Source organism: Engystomops pustulosus, chromosome 1, assembly GCF_040894005.1.
Source record: "Engystomops pustulosus chromosome 1, aEngPut4.maternal, whole genome shotgun sequence".
Taxonomy (NCBI): domain Eukaryota; kingdom Metazoa; phylum Chordata; class Amphibia; order Anura; family Leptodactylidae; genus Engystomops; species Engystomops pustulosus.
Genome location: NC_092411.1, coordinates 176,912,043 through 176,931,456, shown reverse-complemented (window position 1 = coordinate 176,931,456; position 19,414 = coordinate 176,912,043).

Here is a 19,414-nt window from a genome sequence, read left to right as displayed (position 1 = left end):
CGGCTGTCCATAACCCCCCTTCACATCCTTCAGGTGGCGGAAGGGGAAAAATAATTGCAAGTGCTATCAATCAGCTAGAATTTGTGAATATGCCCCCTACTGACTGGTTCTTTGCAAAAGTCTGTAAGGGATATACTGGTGTAGTTAGGATCATTGCCCTCTTGTGTAACTTTATATAAGGCGCAAAGGATATTGTTTTTTTGTACATAGGGCTCGCTATGCTTTCAGCATGCTATATAGCATGCACCTAAAATAATGAATGTTATCTTAATAGTTATATGGGGTATGAAAATTTGATCTGTTATGGATTCACCCCAAGGAAATATTTAGGCAGTGTAGAAGATTTTCTGAGAAATATTTTTAAAGTTGATATTATATATAATCAGAATACATTTATGTTAATTTTGGATTTTACAGTAGATAAAATTTTGTTACAAATACATCAATTACAAATACATGTTTCTAGTAAATCATCTTGTGGTCCTGACATAGAAGGTTGCTGCGGGTAGGTGGATTGATTTGCACCTAGACAGGTATTGGCTGCTTCATCTAAAAACTTGTACGCCATGTCAATATATATACGCTGTCCATGATGAAATCCCCTCTCCCCCTTGCTTAGACCTCCTGATATATCCGGTGTGATGGGGATTTCATCATGCGCCAGAGAATGATATATCTCCCACATGGAGGCTGTTGGTAGGCAGATTAAGTGAAACACACATACATACTTTTATGATTTCTGTCTATGATGCCACTTTCATAGATGCAGTCGGTGCACTACATGATTCATTAGCATACAGATTAAAATAGGAATTTCTCAGAAATGGCATTATGGACAGATACAAACGATATAAGGTATATCTTTATATAAGGTATAGAAATGTGTTTATATTTCCGCCTTCTACTTGAACAAAAAGTTATGTTATATGTTAAAATGTTATAGAAATCTGTAAAAGCAGTCGCACCAAAGTAAATTTTGTTTCCACATAACCCCCGGATACTCCTTAGCACAATGCTCTCATATAAATACAGCTGCTATGGAAAGTATTCAGACACCTTTAAATTTTTCACTCTTTGTTTTATTGCGGTCAATTGTGAAGATTTAAAAAGGTTTTTTTTGCTCATTCATGTGTACTCTGGACACATATTGACAGAAAAAAACTGAAATGTAGATATTTTTTGCTAATTTATTAATTGCTGTGACACTCAAATTTAACTCAATTGCTGTCCATTTCCTTTTGATCCTCCATTAGATGGTTCTACTGCTTCATTGGAGTCGAGCTCTGATTGCACTTGATTAGGAAAGGCATACAACTCTCTATATAAGATTTCTTCCAAGGGTAGTACGGTACTATTAAATGTTTTTATAGGTATTTTCTATGATTGTTTGCACACAGAATAAAGTGCTTTTCTATTGGAATCTTGGTCCATTTGTGTGCACTTCTTCATGTGATATAGTATTGTGCATTGCCAGTGCGCAGACTCTGTTTACATTAATTTATTGTTTGAGCAGTGCACGCCTTCTTTTTTAAATATGTCTATATAAGACCTCACCGCTCACAGTGCATGTCTGCACATGAGAATCATAAGATCTAAGGAACTGCCCAAGGAGCTCAGAGACAGAATTGTGGCAATGCACAGATCTGGCCAAGGTCACAAAAGAATTTCTGCAGCACTTAATGTTCCTAAGAGCACAGTGACCTCATAATCCTTAAATTGAAGAAGTTTGGGACATCCACAACTCTTCCTCGACCTGGCAATCCAGCCAAACTAAGCAGTTATGGGAGAGGAGCCTTGGTGAGAGAGGTTAAGAGCCTCCAACAGAGATGCAGTAGGGAAATGGGAGAAAGTTACACCAAGTCAACTATCACTGCAGCCCTCCACCAGTCGGGGATTTATGGAAGAGTGTGCCTCTGTGCAAGACATATGAAAGCCTGGATACTGTTTGCAAAAAAACACATGAAGGACTCCCAGACTATGGGAGATGAATGGTCTGATGAGATGAATATTGAACTTTTTGATATTAATTCTAAGCGGTATGTGTGGAGACACTGCTCATCACCTGCCAAATACAACTCCAACAGTTAAGCATGGAGGTGGCAGTATCATGCTATGGCGGTGTTTTTCAGCTGCAGGGTCAGGGCAACTGGTTGCAATTGAAGGATATATGAATGTGGCCAAGTAAAGAGATATTCTGGATGAAAACCTTATCCAGAGTGCTCTGGACCTCAGACAATGACTTGAGGGGTTAATATAATGATCATTGCCAGTGGTGAGTGCTGTTTTCAGCTATGGGTGTTAGTTTCTTAACCGGTTCGCGTTCCGATGCATGGAGAGGGCTCGCGGGCCGAGCCCTCTCCATAGCCGGTAAGTCTCTGCTGCATATTGCAGCAAAGGCTTACCGGTAACACCCGCGATCGTTGCCGGCACCGATCGCGGGTATTCTCTTGCTGATCGCCGCCGGCAAAGCTGCCGGTGGCTTCAAACAGATGGCGGCGCATGGGTGCCGCCATCTTTCCGAGGATCTACGCTCCCCGTGACGTCATCGGGGAGCGGCGATCCGTTGCCATGGTAGCTTCGGGTGTCACGAAGACCCGAAGCTACTTCGGGTTAACCCATTCATTACAATGTGCTATCAGCACATTGTAATGTATGAGGAGTAAAATCCCCATATACTGCCACACTGTAGTATGGCAGTATATGGTAGGATCGATCAGACAACCTAGGGTTAAAGTACTCTAGGGAGTCTGAAAAATAGTAAAAATAAAAAAAAAAAGTTAAAAAAAAAAATTATAATAAAAAAACCTAAAAATTCAAATCGCCCCCCTTTCCCTAGAACTGATATAAATATAAATAAACAGTAAAATCATGAACACATTAGGTCTCGCCGCGTCCGAAAATGCCTGATCTATCACAATATAATAACGTTTTTTCACTGCGTTTAACCCCGTAACGGAAAATCGCATCCAAAGTCAAAACTGGCACTTTTTTGCCATTTAAAAAAAAAATTAAAATTCTATAAAAAGTGATCAAAAGGTTGTACAGTCCTAAAAATAATATCATTGAAAACATCATCAAAAGTTGCAAAAAATGACACCACCCTCAACTCCATACAACGAAGTATGGAAAAGTTATAAGCACGGCAAAATAAAAAAAAAATTTTGTTCATGAGGTTTTAATTTTTGTAAATGTATGAAAACATTATAAAACCTATACAAATTTGGTATCCTTGTAATCGTACTGACCCAAAGAATAAATTAGGTGCGTCATTTGTGGCGTGAAGTGAAAGCCGTAATATCCAAGCCCACAAGAATACGACACAAATGCGTTTTTTCACCATTTTCACTGTATTTGGAATTTTTTTCCCGCTTCCCAGTACATGGCATGGAATATTCAATGCAATCACTATGAAGTGCAATTTGTGACGCAAAAAACGAGTCATCACATAGCTTTTTACGTGTAAAAATAAAAAAGTTATAGATTTTTGAAGGTGGGAAGTGAAAAATGGAAATGAAAAAACGGGAAAGGGCCCGGTCCTTAACCGGTTAATGAAGCTAACAACTGTACTGTATGCAGCAGGCTCAGCCCACAAGTCTGCTCCATACATTCTTAAGAGACATGCGTACATGTGTTCCATTACATGAGCCCGCCATCTCCTGCACCGTTGCCATCTTCCTCTACCTCACGTCAGAATGTTCCCCCCTCGCAGCGCTCAAGCGTTTCATGTTAGCCCTCCCTGCAGCCGAGTGATACATCCTTGCCTGTGTCGGGGCTTAGCTGGTCTAACCCCCGTCACCGACTGAATCAGCTGGCTCATCTGTGTGTGTACTGCAGAGACAGCTGATGCACATGACGGTCCCGCAAAGCAAATTACAGGTATCTTGGTTAGGGCATATTAACAGCATCAAAATAAATGTTTTGCCCCAGCTATTATACTTATTATCTTATCCCTGTCAATTAACCTGCATCTTTCTTTCGTGAGGTGTTGTCACTTAGGCCCCTTCCACACTTGCGTTGCAGTTAACGTCAGAGTTTGATCAGGGAACGATCAGGGTTTGGTCAGTGAAAAACACACATTTTGCATCAGAGTGCAATCAGTTTTCAGTCAGAGTTTGTTCAGTGTCTCAGTTTTTCACACGCGTTTTCAATGCAATTTCAATGCGTTTTTCACGCGCATTTTCTGGACTCAGGACTGAGCTCTATCTTTTATATGGCAATTGATGCGTGAAAAACGCATTGCACTTGCATTGCACTTGCAAGTGTCTCAGAGTGCAATGCGTTTTTGATGCGTCTCCATAGACTTGTATGGTGCATTTTTCACGCGCGTGACTTGGAAAAGTAGAGCATGTCGAGATTTAAACGCCCGTTAAATAAAACGCACGTTTGTGCCTGAAAAAAATTGCAAGTCTGAAAAGACCCATTGATTACAATGGGTCAGAGTGCAATGCAAGTTCTGCACATCAAAAGCACACGCAGAAAACACGCATGAAAAACGGTAGTGTGAAAGGGGCCTTATTGGGAAATTTGTGTGGATGTTTTCCCCTCCTGACTTGCAAGATAAGTGCTAATGCGCAGAAAGCCTGCTAGAGGGCTGACCCTCCCAGACTGTAGAGCGTATTATGTAGCTGCTGCCTCGATTAGGGTTTTAGATGTTTCCATCATGCGAAATCCAGACCATCAAAACCAATTTTTTTCCATTCCCTCTTTCAGACCTTCTTTGGATTTTTCCACCGACTATTTGGATGTCAGAGTTGCCTTTCGTTATGTCTCAGACACTCACCCCATTACAAGGAAGATGTCTTTTTAGGGAGAACCAGGGAGGATCCTCCTCTGACATTTGGTGTCTTCAACCACTGGGGTTAAACCCATTGACATTCTACTTTTTAGTCATTGACACTCCAAAAGGTGCACTGGGAACACCAACAGCTTGTACACTTCTACACTCCATCCCACACTTCTACACATCTCCCCAACCCTACTGAAGGTGCGAGTGTCAGCTATCCATGGCCTGCTTGTTTCCTCACACCATCTGCAGTGAGGTGCAGATCTTTGAGACTGTGCCATAAACTCTCAATCAAGCTGCCCTCTATTTTCCCTACCAAATCTGACATGTGTTGGCGATGTTCCCAAGTTAAAGGTAAGATGACACATGTCTGGTGGGAATGTCTACCCATAAAAGCATTCTGAGACAAAGTCCTTCCCCTAGTCCGCAAATCCCATCTTCAATTCCTTGCCCCCCCCACTCTTACCATTTTTCTAGCCCCCCCCCCCCTTTCTCCTCTTTCTTGTGTAACTCTGTTGCGCATACATTCCCCCTCTTCCCTATTAGGATTTTTCTTTCCTGCTAACTTTTGTCTTCTCACTTTAAGACAAGGGAGGTACTCTCCATTGTGTACACATCATGTCTTGTTGCGTCCGGTCTGCCAGTTGCTGCCTCCTTTGCTCAAAAATGAGCATTAATTTATTTTGACCACCCAGGGAAGAGGCACTGTCTTGCTGCTATTATAATCAATTATGTTGGTGTCTTAAAGAAACTGGTAAAATTATTTCATTGTTACCACTAGTTTAGTACTCAAGTGAGCTTTTGTGACTGCAACAAGTACTAAAATGATATTTCACAGTGCTAATGAAAGAGGCGCAGCAACAGGCTTGCTTTTCATAGAGCTGTCACCAGGCCTCTCACATCATTACCACCATTTTTGTCCTGATTTTAATTGTTTTAGCCCTACTGCATTCATTGAAAGATGCAACTTATCTTGTGAAAGACAAGGTACTGATGCTAGGGTTGGGTAATACAGAATACAGGGGATAGTGTGCCCTGAGCTCGCCCCAACCTCTGTCCCTTCCTATAGCCCCCCCACGCTAAACTGTGGGGCGACTACTTGAAGACTCGGAATACACTAGATAAGTGCGGGAATAGAACAACACGAACAGACTAACAAACATAAAACACAAAAGAGTAGTAAACTAGCTGGAGTCACAACGAGAAGGTACGTCAAGAGCAAAATCAGTAAGCAAAAGGGTCAACGTCAAAAACTAGCTGAGATCACAACAATTCAGAACACAGAGCAAGTCAAACCAACAGTTAGGAGCAAGTGATAAAAGGGATATCAAACACTGGCACAGGTGATTAGTGAAGCTGCAATTTATGCAGCCAGAACCCCACCTCCAGAACCTGATAGGAGCTGGACAACTTCTGGGAATTAACCCCTCATGGTGTAGAGTAACCAAGCACAATTGCAGACACCATGCAGAGGTACCACAATTCCCAGCAGTCCAGAACACAACCCCTAAACAGCACGAGTTCTTAGCAGCTGCTCCCCGGAGCGCGCACCAGAGACCGCTGGTAGCGGACGAGATGTGGAGTCTGCGTGAAGACACGCAGGAGGTCAGAGAACGCTGCTAGCAGCACCAGAAGCATCAGAGGAAGGACCAGAAGTCACCGCGTTCTCCCCTGTGAACCTGACAATTGACTTTTATAATGCAAGGTTGAAGAAACAACAATTTAATTGCAGAGGGACCCAAGATGAGTTTTAGAATCCACATTTTTTAACATTAACCAAGTATATAAAAATATGTTTCTTTGTTGCAATAAACTACAAATGGGCATATCAGTACTCAGAGCTCTGTTGTGCATCAAATCAAGCATACATGTCCAGCTGTAAATGTCAGCAAGTGCTTTTGTGTTTCTTCAATGGTCTAAAACAATATTCATGTGTAGAAAGACTCATAAATATAAGGATTAGGGTCATAGTATATGTTCTATTTAACCTAGCACATATTGAAGTCCTAAAGCCAGAGGAAATGGATTTGGTTACTACATTACTCACCCCACACTGTCTCCATTTCCGGGACACACAAGGTCAGGTCAGTGGGGGGATCAAATATATGGTCCTGTCACAAAAACAGCTGGAGTAATTTTATTTATTGCTTATTGACTATTCTAAGTAGTTAATGGACCTGCAACTGAAACAAACATGTTTTGGGATATACAGTAATGCAGAATCATTGCAGCTATTTAAGTGAGCAATGAGTTAAACTTAATTTACAAAAATTATTTTCATATTCTTCTCTGTAGTGATTCCAGTTTTCTTCTTTATCATCAGATAGTGTCCTAGGACACTTCAACACTTACATTCCTGTTTGGTTATGTCATACTCTTTAAAACATAGCTGATGTGAACAGCTGTAGTAGCATGTATGCATTATAATTAATTCTAATTACATTTTGCGGTTTAAGTTAGTAACCTGATACTGGAAGATACCATACACAATAGACCTTAGTCAGTTTTAGCCCGATATTTGTGCCCAGTACGAAGTCTGGCACTCCGAACTTCGTAATGGACACCAATATCGAGCTATCTAGGAAGAGAACAGTACTCATTCTAATTTGACCCATATACATAACATCCCATTCCCTCAGAGCCTACAGACGCTTGTTTGATAATTTTCCATGGACCTGATAAAGGGAGCCGTCGGCTTCCGAAACACATTGTCAGTTTTTACCAAACTATTATGAAGTAAATGTAAACTAACAAAGAGCAGTCCATATGGTATTTCCTGTTTTCCCAATGTATTTTTTATTTTGGCGCACATAGTGGCTGTGGTTTAACTGTCCAATGAAAATTAGATTAATTTAGCATGTGCGCCCAGCAGTTTCACTTCATCAAATGATTGGCATATGGAGTAGAGTGACTGCTGTGAACAAGCTGAACTGACTTGTACAAAGGACTAGCATGCTTGTCTTGATTAGCAGTGACTTTGCTCCCATTCCAATCTCTAATGCATCAACCTCTACAACAAAAGCTTGATTCAGATCAGGTAAAAAGAAGGGTTGACTTAGTTTCTTGAGACTAATTGGTTACATTTCCTAGTAAGATCTTTCAATGGCTCAGCTAGTACAGAGAAATGTTTAAAGCATTTTTGATAGTACAAGTAAGATGTTCCCAATTTGAAATAGCCGTGACTTTAATGGATGTCATCTCGGATCACAGGCACACCTGTGTCCTTCTCTGTGGCGCTGGCCTTTCCCATTTCCCAGGACCTCACTTACCTCTCCGTGTTCCTGTCCCCGTCCCGGCTGGTCAGCGCGCATCCCCGCTCCCTAAGGTGCGCGCGCCGGCACTTGCAGATTTAAAGGGCCAGCGCACCGCTGATTGCCACTGGTTCCCAAAAAGCTTCGCTTCTCCCAGCATTCCCCGCCGGATCTTTGTGCTATTACCGATGAGAAAGCTGTTCCTTGTGCCTCGTGCTTGTGTTTTGATTTCCTGTTGTTTTGCACCTCCGCTGCCAGCCCTGATCTCCTGCTCCATCCCTGACCTTGATCCATTGCCGCCTGCCTTTAACAATTGCCTGTCTCCGATTACGAGATTGCCTGCTGATTCTGTACTTCAACCTTGGCTTCCACAGTGGACAAGTCGCGCCTGTGGAATGACCTGGTGGTACCACGTCACAGCAAAACCAACCTGCTTTGCAGCGGGCTCCAGGTGCCACTTAGATTTCGGTCCCAGGTGTCGGCTTGTGTCATCGCCCTGGTGGTCCAGGGGGTTCACTACCCCAGAAGCCTGACAATGGTATCCATACCAGAAGCCTCAGGAGTTATGTTTTTGTACTCTAAACAGACACTTAGACACTTTAGCAAATAATTGATTCAGACGGAGCCTAGATAGTACATTTCTGACATGTTGCATAGGGGTGGTCCAATCAGGAGAAAAGATAAGGATATCATCCAAATAAACCACAACATACTAAAAGGAGAAGATCCTAAAGGTAGTATTAACATACTGTTGGAAGACAGCAGGAGCATGGCACAAGCCAAATGGAAGTAGCAGATACAAGATATTGAAAATGTCCTTCAGGTTTATTAAACACAGTCTTCATTTCATCTCCTTCCCTGATCTGAATCATATTGTAGGCCCCACAGAGATCAATCTTGAAGTTTTAACAAGTCAAGGATCAATGGGAAAGGAGATTGTTTGTTTTACAATAATGTTATTGAGCTCACATTAGTCAATACATGGCCTAAAGCCACCATCTTTTTTCCCTATGGAAAAGAAACCTGCACCCTTAGGAGAGTGAATTTGCCACTTCTGTAAACTGTCTAGAATACACTCCCACATAGCTTCATGCTCTAGAGAAGAGAGATTAAAAATCCTACCCTTTGGGGTAAAAACCCGCTTTACCAATTCCCCAGAGGTCCAAGGACAGCATTATGCAGGGATAGCCAAGGAAGCGCTAGAATGATATTAGCAGACAAATTATTGAAAACGTAAAATTTCCAACAACTCCAACAACAAACATAGTGAGTTCTTAATGCAATGTTCCTTGTGCTCATGAGCTGACATGGTCCCAATCTGCATTGGTTATTCAACATTCACCAGGGTCTCTTTGGATTAGGTGGAAAAATTCACTTACATTCCCTAAAACATCTGTCTAACCTTACTGCCAATGACACAGCTTATTCAAAAATTGTTCGCTCAGGGTGATCCACTAATAGATCTTTAAGCACATTGGACAATCCTAGTCTGAACTGGTGCCTAAGCATACGGTCCTTACAGGCTGATGGAACACACCATCTCTTGAATTCAGTAGTAATCTTTACCCAGGTGTTTTCCTTGGCATAATGCTGTTAATTGACCTTCATCATAACCAGTTTTATCTCGTTTCTCATATGATACCTGTATTGCTAAAAAAAACTCTGGTTCATCTGATGCTGAAGCAAAATCCCATTCCTGAGGGTTTCCATGTAGGAGAGATATAACTATGCATACTTTCCTGGCGTCATTACCTAAGGAAAGAGGTCTGAGGAGGAAATATAATTATCACCACTGAACAAATCAGGCAACTTGTCCTTGGGTTATGACACAGACTACTCTGAAGGAGAAAGAGGGCACTGTGCCTGCACTTGAACCCAGTCTGCAAAGTTCTGTACCATTTGAACAAGGCCATGTAACTGACAACCAACGACCTCTATTTTATAAACACAGCAAAAGGTATTTTCGCTGGTCAAACTTAAATGGGAGAACTGGACTGAATGACAACAGACAAGACAGTGAACCCTAAAACTCCAGCCCCCAAACTCCATCCTACTTGCCTCTTCATATCCTACGTGATAAGGGACAATGGAACAAGTGAGGATACATAACATGACGGGCAAACAAATAAAACAAAGGGGGGGGGGGTGAGAATTTAGGTCACAACTGAGATAGCATATAAAGCACAGAAGCTTATTCACAGAAAAATAGAACGTTAGCCAAATATTAAAGAAACACAAGTTCAAATGTATAACAAACACAAACATGAAATCTGATGTATGCACCAGGTGAGAGTGGCGGAGATATGAAAGTATGAGAGTGTTCACCTTTGCTGGTTCAGAGTTAAGATTGCAGAGAGAAAGCAGTCCACCCAATAGAGTACTGTTCAGACTGCTGACTAAAAAGCACCAGATGATTTTAGTACCTTGTCAGCCTGAAAGTATGAACTGTAGTAGACCCAGACAAAGATGTAACATCAGACATAAATTTTGGTTGCTTTTAGAGATTTACAGTTGATAAATTATGCATTTTTGTAGGAAGTCCATCAGAGCTATTGAAACCCTGTTGTTTACTTTGTAAATCACACAAGCAATTTCAGTCTCAGATATGTTTCATTTACAATTTAACTCTGCAGAAAAGTTTATATTTGAGGCAACAACTGTAATCTTGGACAGGAGCCCCAAAACATTTAGCAAACTCCAGGTCCAATAACCCTAATTCACCTCACGCCTTACAATGCCCTGTGAATATATTTTAGCAGGAAGAAAATAAGACTTTATCTTTATCAGTTCTCTGGCAGTTGCCAAAGCTTATCTCATTTCAAGCCATCCAAAAATAGAAAAACTATCAGTGAAGGCCAGATTTTAATTCTTAATAGTGTGTAGCTGAGTTTTCTGGCGTTATGCAGTCTTAATCTCAATATTCTCATGAGATTTCTCATGGCAGATAGAAAGTGATTTCTGAATCACAAAACTACGAGACAACTTATAGCACCTCCACTAGTAAAAGAGTTGTAGTATGGCACAGTATATATCTATTATTTCTAATAATAGAAATAAAGCAAATAATGTTGTCATTTATGACATACCAGGTACATCTTTCCTTTCTTTACCAGTGTTGAAAGAAAAGTGTTCTGTTGGCTATAAAAAGTAAAGCAAAAACATTTTTCAAAGCTAGTCGTCTTGCACTACTTATCTGGAGTCAACAGAGAAGGGAAGTTTGGAAACATCTACACATTTTAGGAAGAATTCTAGATTATAATATCCAGGATCACATTCATACAATAGTTTTTTCTGTTCTAAAATAAAGCTGCCCACACATTTACAACAGCTGTTGGCTGACAGCTTATCCTCCAGACAACTTTATACAGAACTGGGCTGAGTATGGACAGTCTGTGCAGAATGATTTGTTGGCTAGACACGCTGTAATCAGGGTTCTGATGACTTTTGTAGCTAATGTGCATATACATGTTTTTGGGAAAACCAGACAAAATGCAATCTAAAGTCTGATAATCAGCATAAAGTTTCAAATGGCCACTGATAATAATCAATCTTCCACTTACTAAACTCTCCTTTACAATCTACTGTATTCTCAATGAAGGAGTCAGATTCGTTTATCCAGACACTACACAATTTCATCCAGTCAGTGGAAGTCACTGCACTTGTTGCTCTTCACCTTACAAATTCAATTCAAACTAATCACCCTCATCCACAAAGCTCTACACAGTGCTGCACCTGAGTCTATCAACCTACTGGTGCCAGAGTACTAAGATGATTGTCTCCTTTAATTGAAGCCCGTCTCCAGGAAAAATTGTAACAGGCTGATCAAAAATAGCAAGCTTTGTCATTGCATGGATGACCTCAGTGTCAACATATGTTTTTTCTCTTAGCCTTTGTCTCAAGGTGGCTCCAGGCATTGGTTCCACTATTTAAATACATTCCCTACTATGGGTATCAATAAACTCACCATTTGACAAGGCAGAGGAAGAAATTTTCTTCCTCAAGCTTCAGGTTACTGCTATGGGGGAGTATTACTTGTGTTATGCACTGCACACCAGTTGCACTTGCATGGCTTGTCCCTGTCCCTTCATGAGTCAGCTATCACATTGTTAATTGTTAATATTTTATTGTGTATGTGTCCCCTCAGTCACATTTAATTATTGTTTATGCTCTTGACATGATCTTGATATTATTTATTGTTTTCACTGCTATATTGCAGCCTATCACTTAGACCAAATGTTTTTATTCATGCTGTTGGTAATCTTTTCATTTTGGTATCTAGATTTATAGTCAACACAAGTAATTGTATGCACATTTATTTCTGTGTCCAGATATTGTCCATGATCAGCTGTGGGTTTATTTGCCATTGCCCAGATACGTACCTAAACAATCCCCTTTGATCATGTGATGGCAGGGCGTTTGTGCAGGAAGAGACTCTAAGCTTTCATACTGATACAATATCTACGGCCGGAGGATTGCGCAGTACTGCTGTGTGGAAGACGCCACCTGATACATGGGATGTTACAGTGCTAGCCATGAGCTATACTGTGGAAGCCTAAAGGTTTTACGTTGGCACATGGTGAGTCCAGTGATTCCTATTTAAAGGGGATGTATTTAAATAGTGGGACACCAACCCCATTGTCTGAAAGCTTGTACTAATTTGAAATTAAGTCATATACTTTTTATACGTATTTGTAAATTGGCTTCTTTTTCTCTTCTGAGATATAGGGATTTATGTTGAAAGCCAATCTTCTTTATTAAACACTTTTTAATTCTACAAGACACAACAACAAGTAGAAAAAAAGAGAAACCCCTCACACCGCTGTTGACCAATCACACTGGTTGATTTTGTACCCCAGCAGCCCTTTAGATACATAAAGTAAATTTGATATCACCTATCACCAATTACACATCTGTTTCCCCTTGTATGTAATTGCATATATCAGAATAATGTCCATTTACATATATTTTGCTGATACGTGTTGGAATACCATTCAAGTCAATGTTAGATGCTTACAACTATGTAAGATGCACAATCTTACATGTAAGATGCATAGATGTAAGATGCATAGAATTGGCATAACACTTGTATGGCGTTGTCCCTTTTGTTCATTATATTTACTTATACTATAGGGAAAAAAATCAGGAAAAAAGTTAAAAAGCATTACATGAGAAAAAGATATTCTTTTTAAAAAGGCTGTACTAAAAACAGGGTCGTGTAAGGCCTTGAATGTGATACAATTCTAATACAATGTATTTGCTCTCCAATGCTCTAGTTTTGGTGGCTGAGTTTTGTGAAATAATGCCAAAGATACATTCTCAGAGTTTTTACAAAATATATGAATCAGTATGGCAGGCGCTTTTTTTCAGATATTGTTTTTGCAGGCGGAATATGAATCCAAGCCAAACAAATCTTGTCCCTGGACTCAAACGATCTCATAAAAAAAGCCTCAGCTTACAAAACACATACTCTCTCCGTATGGTTTCAAAGCTCATTCAAAAGGGCTGGCGCAGTTCCCTTTGACACAGTTATATATACATAAATTACCCATAAACCCTTGTTTTTTTCTTTTGAAAAATACATGTGCAGCTAGATTGATCAGGTTCTCTGGAGATAATCTCAAGATACACAAATTGCATTACAGCATTGAATCATAAATGAAGAGCACGTTGGTGAAACAGAAATTGACAAAGTCATATCTTCTATGGTAGTTCATGACTAAGCAGAACTGTCCACCTTTCTTTCGATGCACCTTTAACGTAGAGCATGCAACACAATTCTGTCAGACTCTGCAAGATAAATGTGGTGCATAGTCCGAGTCAGACAAGTCAGACCAAAAAAAAACTAGTACAGAGGCTTTAATAAATGTGGGCCATTATCTACGGTTAGAACCAACAGAATATTGTGCATGGTATGAACTTATGTGTGCATTAATCCTCACCCTAATCAAATTGTCTAGAATAATAGACTATTGTGCTCTGTTTGATTTTGTTATTAAAGGGGTTATCCGGGTTTAAACATTTTTTTATGGCCGGGCTGGGGAGGGCTATTTAAACATAATAAACATGTACTTACCTCCTCCGGTGCTGCCGATGTCCAGCGCCGCGGCCCGTCTTCTCCGTGCGCCGGTTTCATTACACGGGCGCACAGGGAGCTTCCGGCTTACAACGCTGAGAGATAGGGATGGATGGGAGGAGCCGTCCACAACGCGGACCGGAAGCTCCCTGTGCGCGGGACATCGGCCGTGCCGGAGGAGGTAAGTCCATGTTTATTATGTTTAACTATCCTTCCCCAGCCCGGCCATAAAAAGATTTTTAAACCCGGATAACCCCTTTAAGATCTTCTGATCCGACTAACTTGAACCTTATTGTATCAACTACTGCAGTACATATGCTGTTGGTTAACTGTACTTAGGTAGAGTAAGTAGATGGGACATCATGAATCAGACACCGTAAAAATAAAACTTCATTAAAACCCCACTCACCTACCTACTATTTTGCTACCAGAGGTAATATAGGCAAAAATTCCAAACAGACCTGACTAACTCATCTATTAACTTTGTAGATACCAACAGTGAGGACATGGATAAAGGGCATAAATCGCCTAAGTATACCGGAGGTCGGCCTCCTGATGAATCTAAAATCCTAGCAATGCAAGACAGACTTCAAGGAAACATTGAAGCCAACATCAAGTCATTACCAGCAGAAATGTGTGCAGAAATATACCAATTGGCTCTCAGCTCAGAGGTGAAATCTGTCACTACAAATATCGCTAAAAAATATACCAGATGCATAAAGGTTTTTTTCTGTTTTAATGTTCAATCTTTCTAACCTTCCTCTCACTGGACACAGTAGTAGAGTAATCTGTTCAGCCTCAACTCTATCATACTTGTACTTTATACATATCTCAGAGTCCCTGACAAGGCTTGTTATTTTACAAGCCTAATCTTCCCCAGTGCCAGCTACGATTACCCTATATGACATTTTAGCCATATTTCTGTAGACTAAATAGAGCTTGTAGCAAAGAGGTCCAAGGCACTGGCTAACGAGGAGTAGCTAAGTAAGCTTAGGAATGAACTATTAAGATTTAATATCAGGGCAGCTGAAAGTTACCAGTATGCGAATTTCAAGTATTATGTTCATGGAAACGCCGGAAACAAAACAAATCTTTATCTGATTAAGAAAGGGTAGGGGGCTTCATTTATAGAATCAACTATCACTCAGGGTAGGAAAGGGCAACTAAGACTATCAATATAGATAAGGCCTTCAAGGCTTTTATCATTATCAGTATAACTTAGATCAGTGGTCCCCAAACTATGGGCCGCGGACCGTTTTTATTCTTCCCAGTGCTCGGAACGCCAGCGGCTGCTGCTGGCAGGTCGTGGCAGTCGGGCAGGGGCCTCCGTCCGTCTGGACAGGAAGCTCCTGCCCGTCACTGAATAGTGCTCGATGAGGCCGCTCGAGCACTATTATTACAGGTGGTGCGATGTGGCCGGAAGACAACCTTGGCGCACATCGCTCCTTGAACGCCGCGCACCCCCTCCTGGCCGACAGCAGCCCGAAGAAAGAAGACACGGGAGCCGCTGCCAGAGTATAGTTTTTTTTAACCAGCAGCAAATATATTTTGGCAGCCGGGGGGCCCTAATATAAAAAAATAATTAATTATGGGGGCATTAAATAAAATGATTAACGGTGGAGGGGCCTCAGAAAATAATTAATGATGGAGGGGCATCATATGAAATACTTAATGATGGAGGGGCAGTTTTGGAAATACTTAATGATGGAGGAGCAGTATAGGGAATAATTAATGATGGAGGTGCAGTTTAGGGAATAATTAATAAAGGAGGTGCAGTATAGGGAATAATTACTGATGGAGGAGCAGTATAGGGAATAATTAATAATGGAGGAGTAGCATAGGAAATAATTAATGATGGAGGGGCAGTATAGGGAATAATTAATGATGGAGGGCAGTATAGGGAATAATTAATGATGGAGGGGCAGTATAGGGAATAATTCATGATGGAGGGACAGTATAGGGAATAATTAATGATGGAGGGGCAGTATAGGGAATAATTAATGATGGAGGAGCAGTATAGGGAATAATTAATGATGGAGGGGCAGTATAGGGAATAATTAATGATGAAGGGGCAGTATAGGGAATAATTCATGATGGAGGGACAGTATAGGGAATAATTATTGGTAGAGGGGCAGTATGGGAAATAATTAATGATGGAGGAGCAGCAAAGGAAATAATTAATGATGGAGGGGCAGTATAAGGAATAATTAATGATGGAGGAGCAGTACAGGCAGTCCCCTACTTAAGGACACCCGACTTACAGACAACCCATAGTTACAGACAGACCCCTCTGACCTCTGATGAAGTTTTCTGAATGCTTTACTATAGTCCCAGACAGCAATAATCAGCTGTAAGGTGTCTGTAATGAAGCTTTATTGATAATCCTTGGTCCCATTACAGTAGAAAATGTTTAAACTCCAATTGTCACTGGGGCAAAAAATTTTTTGTCTGGATTTACAATTATAAAATATACAGTTTCGACTTACATACAAATTCAACTTAAGAACAAACCTCCGGACCCTATCTTGTACGTAACCAGGGGACTGCCTGTATAGGGAATAATTAATGATGGAGGGGCAGTATAGGGAATAATTAATGATGGAGGGGCAGTATAGGGAATAATTAATGGTAGAGGGGCAGTATGGGAAATAATTAATGATGGAGGAGCAGCATAGAAAATAATTAATGGTAGAGGGGCAGTATGGGAAATAATTAATGATGGAGGAGCAGCATATGAAATACTTAATTATGGAGGAGCAGTATAAGGAATAATTAATGATGGAGGAGCAGTACAGGGAATAATTAATTATGGAGGGGCAGTATAGGGAATAATTAATGATGGAGGGGCAGAATAGGGAATAATTAATGATGGACAGGCAGTATAGGGAATAATTAATGGTAGAGGGGCAGTATGGGAAATAATTAATGATGGAGGAGCAGCATAGGAAATAATTAATGATGGAAGGGCAGTGTAGGAAATAATTAATGATGGAGGAGCAGCATAGGAAATAATTAATGATCGAAGGGCAGTGTAGGAAATAATTAATGATGGAGGAGCAGTATAGGGAATAATTAATGGTAGAGGGTGAAGTACAGGGAATAATTAATGATGGAGGAGCAGCATAGGAAATAATTAATGATGGAGGAGCAGTATAGGAAATAATCAATGATGGAGGAGAAGTATAGGGAATAATCAATGATAGACAAGCAGTATAGGATATGAGCAGTGTACAGAGGAATTTCTTATTTTTTTTTATTTTTAAACTTTAGTCCGGCCCTCCAACGGTCTGAGAGGGACCGTGAACGGCCCCCTATAAAAAAAAGTTTGGGGACCCCTGACAAGCAAACAAGCGGACAAGCAAACTGATGAGCAACATCTTAAAAGCAACCTCTCAAAAGACTTCTTAAGTAGGCTCAAACTACAAGCGCTAGACCCATTAGCTTAGGCTGAGTTGGTGAAGCCAGTTACCCAGTAAGAGTTTAAAAATGTAATCTTGACTCTACCCCTGGGGAAAAGCCTGGGACTGGATGGGTTTCCGTCTGGTTATTACAAAATATTTCTTGGCACCCTCCTTCCCCATATGACTGGTGCAACATATTGCTAAATAGAGCTCTGCTCCCAAACATGCCCTGGAAGAGACAATCACGGTACTCCCCAAGCCTGGCAAGAATCTGGAAAGTTGAGGGAGCTATTGCTCCATCTCTCTTTTAAATGCAGGCCACTAGCAAAGAGTTTAAAGTGTATCTGTAAAGTTACTGACAAAAAATTGTTTTAGCACTGCTGAAGAGAGCTTTTGCTAACAATTCCAACTATACCTGTACCATTCTCCTGGCTTTTTCCTGGCCTGATATATGTCTGGTATATTTAACATTAGATACAGTTTCATCTATTCCTGATGTGGGTGGGCACTTCCAAATTGTGACATTAGCTTAGGGCAATTAAGCTAGCAGAGGACAGCATGTTTGTAAATGGATGATCTGAAGCATTTGATGAATCCCAAGCTTGTGACATCAATACAGGTCCTACTGCCCCTCTCAACAAGCCTTCTGTTGTCTGTAGCTCTACTATATGGTTTCCCATGGCAACCAGAAAGCATGGCAAATGGAAATAAGTCTGGGGAGCAAGGTAAAACCTCAGCTAGCTGCTAAACAGCTGCATATAATTAAGAGAATGCTTATTTTTTGTTTAGTGTAGAGTTAGGCAAATGTTTTTTTTACTTTCCAGTTGTACTTTTGTTGAGAGAAGACCTTGAGTTGGTGAGCTGGGAGTCTAGGACACATCACCAATTTGTGTTAATCTTGGAACCATGGAGAAACTTTACATTCAAGTGTAATTTACTCTGCAGTCTCCCCAGACTAATCTCCATTTGACAAGCTTTATGGTAACCATGGGAAACTGTATAGAACAGGTAGAGACGAGAGGAGGCAGAGGCAGTAGAACCTTGAGTGATGTCACAAGCATAATTTCCTGCATCATTTCAAAGTCCTTAGCATTCTGGCAAAAGGCCTTCAGTAATGTCACAAGCATGTGACTCCTCACATGCTTCAGATCAAACAAATACAAACATGCTGTCTTGTTCTGTGTTCAGTGTCCTGAACTGGTGTCACAGCCAGGAAGTGCCCACCCACTATAGGAATAGCTGAATCTGATTTAATAAGAATCTCAGGATAGGAAAAAGCTAGAAGCATGATACAGGTATCGTTGTCAAATGCTCTCTGCAGCTGCGCTTAAACTATTTTTTTGTAACGTTACAGTTATGCTTTAATGTGAATTTTAATGTCATCCCAGGTGTTGGAAGTGGAAGAGCAACGAGACCAGATACTCAGGCGAACACAATGGTTTATTGTTCTAGTTGTTTATAATGGTTTTGCTTTTCCCACTCAACCCCTACCCCTACTCTAGGATTCCCTCCTTTTTCAGTTTTGGATTGTGGAAATTTCTGTCAACTTTCTACTGTATTCAATTTGTTTATACTTGGCACTGTTCTAAAAATGATTTTAAAGATTTAAACACATAATAAGTTAATTTGCCCTCTTCCTAGGTGCTTTCTATAAGTCTTACATTCCGTTTAACTCTTTTCTTGCTCTGAGTAGTTCTCTTTCACCCATACTTGGAATACCTTCCTTTTGTTTTGTCTTATCTTCATCTCTGTGTTTCACATTTGTGCAGGAAAGGATGTCGCCCAGTTGTTACCTAACATTTAGGATAGAACTGGCAGGTAGGGACAGCTGGGTAAGTTTCTGGAGGTGTTACCAAACCCCCCTGTGCTCTGTGTTCAGAGGCTGTTTTACTGTTTTACCTATCCC